Consider the following 8295-nt stretch of genomic DNA (forward strand, 5'->3'; position numbering starts at 1 on the left):
CAGGTCACTGTTAGTTCAGAGTCAGAGGAAGAACAGGAGTTAAACTCAGGCTCCGTATCTACGTCCTCATCGTCATCCTCGGAGATGGAAGGACGCGCATGTTTTCCACTGGACAGCGTAGATAACCTTGTAAAAGCGGTTAGAAATACTATGGGATGTGAAGAAGAAAGGGGAGCCCAAACCGCGCAGGACATTATGTTTGCGGGATTGGCAGAGAAAAAGAGGAGATCATTTCCGGTGATACCGGCAATTAAGGACCTCATCAAAAGAGAGTGGGAGAAACACGACCAGAGGGGTTTTCTCCCATCAGCCTCAAAACGGAAATACCCGTTTACTGATGAAGATCTATTAAAATGGACTAAAGTACCTAAGGTGGATGCCATCATATCCTCCACTTCCAAACAGACCTCGATCCCGGTCGAGGACGCAGGATTGTTAGCAGACCCATTAGACCGAAAAGCTGAATCTTCGCTCAAAAGGTCCTGGGAATCCACCACCGGGGTATTCAAACCCGCAATAGCCAGCACATGTACTGCTAGATCAATGCTGGTATGGCTAGATCAATTAGACCAGCAGATTGAGCAAAGAGTGTCAAGGGAGAAACTGCGTGCAGCCATCCCGTTGATAAGAGGTGCAGCTGCCTTTATGGCAGACGCTTCAGCGGACACCCTAAGACTGGCAGCGAGGTCGGCAGCCCTGGTGAATAACGCCAGATGCGCGCTGTGGATAAAGAGCTGGAAAGGGGATGCACAATCAAAATCCAAAATTAGTGCAACCCCATGCGAGGGTGAGTTCCTCTTTGGAAAAGCCTTAGACGAAATTCTCGCCAAGGCAAAAGATAGGAAAAAGGCCTTCAGTGATTCTCCCATTCCGTTTTATAGGAAAACCTTTAAGAGACGGCCATTCGGGAGAAGAAGGCAATCGGACAGAACGAACAGATGGGCCACGAAAGACGAAAAGCAGAAGGGTACCATCTTCAGAGGGCCAACATATAGGAGAGATAAAAATTAAGAGTTTAGACCCACCAGTTGGGGGTAGATTAAAATTTTTTTTTACCAAGTGGGAACAAACTACGTTAAACCCATGGATTTTGAACATAATCAAGGAAGGAATAAAGATTGAATTCCTTCGGATCCCCTATGAGTTCTTTGTTATAACTCGCCTTAATTCCTCACTTCAGCAAAAGGCTCTCGAAGACGAGATTCGAGTCCTACTAGCTAAAAAAGTTTTAGTTGACGTCCCTGAGGAACAACAGGGTAGAGGGTTTTACTCTCCCCTGTTTTTGGTGCCTAAACCAGACGGTACGTTTAGAACCATTATTAATTTAAAGAAGCTAAATTCATTTATAAAAAATTATAATTTCAAAATGGAATCAATTAGATCCACTATAAAGCTTCTTTTCCCAAATTGCGTAATGGCAGGGATTGATTTAAAAGATGCTTATTATCATCTCCCTATACACAACAGATTCCAGAAATACCTAAGAGTCGCAGTGGAAGTCGAGGGAAGGATTCGTCATTTCCAATACGCGGCAATGCCCTTCGGGCTTTCCACGGCACCAAGAATATTTACCAAGGTGATGGCAGAAGTGATGGCCTACCTTCGCCAAAAAGACACACTAATTGTGCCATATCTAGACGACTTCCTAATAATTGGGAATTCAGTCAAACAATGTACTGAACGCGTAACTGACGCAATCTCCTCTTTTCAGAGCCTTGGCTGGATCATCAATATCCAAAAGTCCAGACTCGATCCGCAATCTCTCCAGACATTTCTGGGATTTCATCTAGATTCCTTGACCCAGAGATGTCTACTACCTCAGGTAAAAATCACCCTCACAAAACAAAAAATACAAGCAGCTATAGATAAACCACGTGTATCCTTGAGAGAAGCAATGTCACTATTAGGATCACTAAATTCTTGCACCCCGGCAGTCCGGTGGGCCCAGTACCATGTCCGTACGCTACAACACCAGATCCTCCTAGAGGATAAGCGACACAGCAAAATAACCCTGTCACAAGAAGTCTTGACTTCCTTAGAGTGGTGGTTAGACGATAACCATTTATGTTCAGGAGTTCCGTGGGTTATAGTTCCATCCTGTATCGTAACCACCGATGCCAGTCCCCAGGGCTGGGGAGCCCACATGGAGAATGGGTTTCGTCAGGGAAGGTGGAGTAAAGAGGAATGCGATTACTCATCCAATTTAAAAGAACTGACTGCAGTGTTCTATGCTCTATACAACTTCCTTCCGCAGCTCCAACAGAAGCATGTAAGGATCCTGTCGGACAACACCACCACAGTAGCATATATAAACAGACAAGGAGGAACTCGATCAGAGACTCTGATGTCTTCAGCGTCAAGAATTCTAAACTTAGCAGAAAACTATTTTTTGTCCCTCTCGGCCCTTCATATCAGAGGCAAGAGCAATCAAAAGGCAGACTTCCTAAGCCGACACACTCTACGACAAGGAGAGTGGTGCCTCAATCGGAAGGTCTTCAGGGACATAGTAGCCTCATGGGGACAACCCGAGGTGGACCTTTTCGCCACAAAGGAGAACAGGCAGATAAAAACATTTGCCTCCCTATCTCCGTCAGATCACCCAGACATTCTGGACGCCTTTCTGACTCCATGGAATTTCAACCTGGCGTATGCGTTCCCTCCATTGATCCTCCTACCTCAAGTAATTCGGAAGATCAGAGACGACAAAGCAAGAATAATCTTAATAGCACCGTTCTGGCCAAAAAGACCGTGGTTTTCGTGGCTGCAGATTATGTCAATAACAGATCCTTGGATCCTTCCGACTGCCAATCTACTCTCCCAAGGCCCCTTTTTCCACCCTCAAGTGCTCAGCTTGCACTTGACGGCGTGGAATTTGAGAGGCAGTTATTGAGGACAAGAGGATTCTCGGAGTCCTTAATTACTACACTACTACAAAGTAGAAAACAGTCCACAACCCAAATTTACACTAGAATATGGAAAAAATTTCTTCAATTCCATACAGTACCTCATACAGCAGAAGTTCCGATAATCCCAATCTTGGAATTTCTGCAGAAGGGGAAAGACTTAGGCTTAGCAGTAAATACACTGAAAGTACAAATATCGGCATTAGGAGCACTATATGGCCATAATATAGCAGGCAACAAGTGGATAACTCGTTTCATTACAGCATGTGAACGAATAGCTCCAATCCACATACCCTCCGTCCCTACATGGGATCTAAATCTGGTCTTAGATGCCCTAACGGTAGACCCCTTTGAGCCGATCGACACAATACCCTTCAAATACTTAGCACTTAAAATGGCCCTCCTAGTATCACTGACCTCAGCTAGAAGAGTAGGTGATATCCAGGCCTTGTCAATAGATCCACCTTTTTTCCAAGAATACCAAGACAGATTGGTATTAAAACCAGACCCTGCCTACCTGCCAAAAGTGGCAACAAAATACCATAGATCTCAGGAGATACTCCTCCCAACCTTCTATAAAAATCCCTCTACTCCGGAAGAGCAGAAGTTCCATACTCTGGACGTCAAAAGAACTGTCCTGAAATGTATTGAGAGGTCCAACAGTTGGAGGCAGAGTAGGGCCCTATTTGTTTCATTTCAGGGCTGTAAGAAGGGGTATGGAGTCACGAAGAGCACCATTTCCCGGTGGATCAGAGAGGCCATTCGTTTAGCCTACTCCGCAAAAAACGAAGATCCTCCAGGGAACATCAGGGCGCATTCCACCAGGGCAATGGCAACCTCTTGGGCGGAAAAGGGAGATGTTCCGATTGAAACTATATGTAAGGCGGCAGTTTGGTCATCCCCTTCTACCTTCTATAACCACTACAGACTTGATCTTTCATCAACCTCTGACTTAAGCTTTGGCAGGACTATCCTTGGCACGGTGGTCCCACCCAGGTGATGGTCTCTGGAATCTCTCCAGTGGGTGCTGTCGTGGCGAAGAGTAAAAAGCCGGATTACTTACCGGTAATGCTCTTTTAATGAGTCCACGACAGCACCCGTTCACTTCCCCCCCTAAGGATATCAATAGTTAAAGTATATTAACCAAATAATGGATAAGAAAGATGTTAAAATAAGAGAACATTGCCTAATCCTTGGCGGTCCCTCTGGTACTCTGAAACGAAAAACTGAGGAGGAAAGGCGGACCGCCCCTTTTATCTTTCCTGTAGGGTTTCCTGTTCCAAATGGGCGGATCCGATACCTCCAGTGGGTGCTGTCGTGGACTCATTAAAAGAGCATTACCGGTAAGTAATCCGGCTTATTTCCTTTGGAGGGTGATGAGCCATTTACCTTTTCCAGAGCCTTTTTTTGCTACCAGTAATGTTGAAGCCGCCAATATTTCCATTAACAGATGATGGACCTGAGTGGGAACTTGCTTTTTTTGTGGATGGAGATGAAGCTTTTATTGGGAACATTTTACATAACGTTTGGGATCACATTTATCCGGCGTGCTACGCTGAGCAGTTACTGTACATTAGAGTTCCCATCTAAATCTGTGAATGTCATGATTCAGATGAAACCCGAAGGTGATCCATTCACTATAATAAGGCAGCAGAATTCCTCTGTTCAGCGGTGTCCTTCTTTTCAGAGGTGCACAAAACTGTTGCCGACTGCACTTTTATGCACGCCTAAAAATACAGACATCACTTTATCATAGGTCAAACGTCCTCCACAATGCCTCCATCTGCCTCATTATAGGGAATCTTCCGCCAGGGATTTGAATCCAACGCTCTTCCTAAAAAAATGTACGAACTGAATTTGCATTGAATCAACTCATCTTTACTAGGCCTACACAGTGGATTTGAGCTTTCGCACCCATCCTCCCCAAAGTAGAACCGCAAGTTTCAGCAAGTTTCTCATGCATGTTGTTATAATGTAGGAGTGACATTGTACCTTCAATGTGACAGCGAGCTCCACTACTTGTAAAACCAGACTGACACACAACACAGGCTGCCTCCCACATTATGCATATGCCCTCCCTAATAGGAGTGACTGTAGGCAGCCAGTGAGCTCTGGAGGGGGTAGTTCTGCTTTGTGAATCATTCAACAGAGGGTGAAGTCCTAAAGTTTGTAGTTTACATTGTATCGCAGGGACCCAGACATCTGCATTGCTGAATTTCATCCCTTCTCTTTTACCCTTTGTTACAAGGACGTTTATTGCTCTCCGGTGAGTAAATAATAGTTTTGTGTTGGAGAGCATGAACATTTTACATGTCTGTCTGCATGTGTCTGTTTAATAATGAATGGTGTAACAATGTTTTCCTGTATTAGATGTCTGATTACTGTATTCACCAAATAAAGTTACGCAAACTTTTTGCTATTGCAACAGATCAGTGAAAATTGCTACATTTAGGGAAAAAATGTTAATATGATATGTATCAAGAATATATTGTTTACTACATCTTGTTTCAATGTAGATACTATATTCTAATTGTCATTGAAGGGGGGTCCAAGACACCGTCAATATACAGTAGGTGCAAAAGAGAAGAGAATAGGCCAAAGAAATCCAACATTGTCATTGTACCCTCTCATAGTGGATCTCTGTACCTATGATAGGACACACTTTTCCTCGTCTGCCTTTCGGGGCAGTAAACTTTTTATTTTTACGTCGGTTTTCAGAATTTGTAACTTGGAGCTAGGGGCTAGGGACTTCTTCCAAGCAGATTTTAAGCAAGCGTCAGACCTCAAGACTTGAGAAATACATTTTCCCAACCAGTAAATTATGATGTGAGCACTCAGAGGCCAGCGAGTGTAAGCCGATGGATGAATTATTCAAATGGTTTAATGAGTGATACAATGTCCTGGCAACATTTGCCTTGCAGATACTCATATTGAACGCTGCTTGCGTTGTCCTCTAGAGAAATCCTTGAAGTCTGTGTTTTATTAGAATAAGAAATGTACACATGGTTCATAGTTAGAGCAAGACATATTCGGGTCATCTGAAGTTCCCTGTTGCTAAGCAGCTTTTTGATGTGCCGCCACTGGGAAAAAAAAATAATTGATGCCTGTTGTCAATGTTGAAATTTTTCACTGAAAGTTTAAAGTTTTGTTCTGTTTTACTTTAATGGTTTAGCTAAGCTTAAACACTCCAGGTCTTTTTGCCAGCGTAACTAGATTGGTAAAATTTTGTCATATTCAGACTTGACTTGCTAGAAAGCATGTGCGGGAGTGCTATGTGCTAGGGGTGAGGGCAGAGCTAGAGTAAAAAAAAAAGAATTTTCCACCAGTGAAAAAAAAATATTATTAACTTTCTGCCTTCCGAGAAGATATCAGGACAGTAACTGTAAGGCCACATTCACACATTCAGTATTTGGTCAGTATTTTACATCAGTATTTGTAAGCCAAATCCAGGAGAGGAACAATCAGGAAAAGTATGGTATCATAGAAACACGTCACCACTTCTGTGTTTTTTTTTGTTTTTGGCTTACAAATACTGATGTAAAATACTGACCAAATCCTGAACGTGTGAATGTAGCCTAAAGGGGGTTTTACACATACGATATCACTAGCAATATCGCTAAAACGTCACCAATTTAGTGACGTTATAGCGATATTGCTAGCGATATCGCTATGTGTGATACTTACCCCCGACCGGCTCCCCCGCTGTCCATCGCTGATCGCGCGAGATCGGGCGGCTCCATTTCTCGTCGGGCGCTTCCTGCTGAGCTTCAAGGTGTGTGAGACGAGCGACGCTGGATGCGGGCGGGAGGACGTCTGGATCGCTGTGTGTGAAAGATAAGTATCGTGCGTTGCGTCGCTGCTGCATCGCTGTGAGATCTGCCTGTTTGGCAGCTCACTAGCGATCATTAAGCGATGCACCAGCGATCCTGACCGGGTCGTATCACTGGTCGGATCGCTGGTGCATCGCTAAATGTAAAAGGCCCTTAACAGTGATATTTCTGATAGTTCTCCATTCAATTTACGGTATATAATTTTGTCCTTAGAGGACTTATCCCCTCCTAAAGTCTTACTGTAAGATACTTTTAGCAGCTCTGAAGCGCAGTCTAATGGGTTCAATAATAATTATTCTTTCAAGGGCTCAAACCAAGCCCTCACATCTCTATTCCAGTCCCCAATGGTTTTTGCCTTTGTGTCCTGTCTCGATCCACCAGAAATAGCTCGAAATTCTCACTCTTATGAGAACAGAAAATCCTCAAATGTGGAAAATGTCTTAAAATGCGCTAATCCTGATATCGATTACACGCATTCTGTGGATGTCCATGGCTGAGTGTTAACGTTTATTGGCAGGCCTCCCGTTCGTTTAATATTTGTAGTGATCTGGCTCTATTCTTACCGTTGGTTTAGTTATTTGTACCAAAAAAATTAGCACATGCTGGGCACTGATTTACTGGTGAGAATTTGCAATTACACAGCAGCCAAGCTGCAATATAAAGTTTAGTGGAAATGATTTGCAGCAACCTGAGCCCCTGATGAAGCGTGGGTGGGTTTAAGATCTATGATTTGTAATGGACAATTCAGATATACAGTTGGTCCAATCACTGACCTTACATGTGCCCTAGTAAAGCAAAGCAAGCACTCCCTGTAGTAGGTACATTTCATGTTTAGATTTAGGCACATCGTGACTTTGGCTGCAACAGGTCACACAGCGAAACATCATTGCATGCTGCTGCTGCTACATCTCAGCAGAATGCAAGTGAATGACGATGCGTTGTGACCAGTAATGTACCATGACTGTGACAAACATGTAAAAAAAATCAAAATCAGATTTTTATTGTGCTTTGGTTGTCTCATTACACTGCAGGTTGCAAGGTGACCCCATTCATTTGCATAATGCTGCCGAGTAGTAGCGGTATGTAATGATTTTTGGTTGAGTGGCACAGTTGACATGTAGCCGCCTCAGCCAAAATGTTTGAGTGGTTGTCTCCTACCTAAGGTGGCCATGCACATGCTCATTCTATCTTTCCTTACTCCTCCATGCACATGCACTCTTTGCTAAATTTAGCATGCATGTCTTCTGTATGGGAAGAGAAGAGTAAGATGCTGCGGCTTCTCTCCAGTGAGAAGGAAGGAATCAGGGGCTTGCACTCAAAGTGCTCTATCCTTCTCCTCCCCAGTACATTCACAGGGGTAATGTACAAACCAGTAAGAACAATACCTGAATCTGACAGGTCCCTGTGTTAAGACTAGAAAAGTTCTTTCTCCGACCCTGGTCTGTCCTTGCCTAACCATGGAGATTGGTTGGCACTCTAAGATAACACAATGGTGCCCCAACTCAACGACTCCTTACCCTAAATGTCCTTAACAGCTCCTAGGATCGCTACAGTAGCAGTTC

The 8295-nt window shown here is 43.8% G+C and overlaps 1 protein-coding gene across 1 annotated transcript in view; it reads left to right on the forward strand.

Annotated features, from left to right (window-relative positions):
- The first annotated feature begins 5023 nt into the window (after window positions 1–5023).
- Window positions 5024–8295, forward strand: part of CD37 (CD37 molecule) — a 124808-nt gene continuing 121536 nt past the window's right edge. Inside the window, exon 1 of the mRNA XM_073571069.1 lies at window positions 5024–5169. The gene's annotated coding sequence lies outside the window, so the exon portion shown is untranslated. The remainder of the gene's footprint in view (window positions 5170–8295) is intronic.

Source organism: Dendrobates tinctorius, unplaced genomic scaffold (assembly GCF_039654945.1).
Source record: "Dendrobates tinctorius isolate UK_male_01 unplaced genomic scaffold, ASM3965494v1 ptg000028l, whole genome shotgun sequence".
Taxonomy (NCBI): domain Eukaryota; kingdom Metazoa; phylum Chordata; class Amphibia; order Anura; family Dendrobatidae; genus Dendrobates; species Dendrobates tinctorius.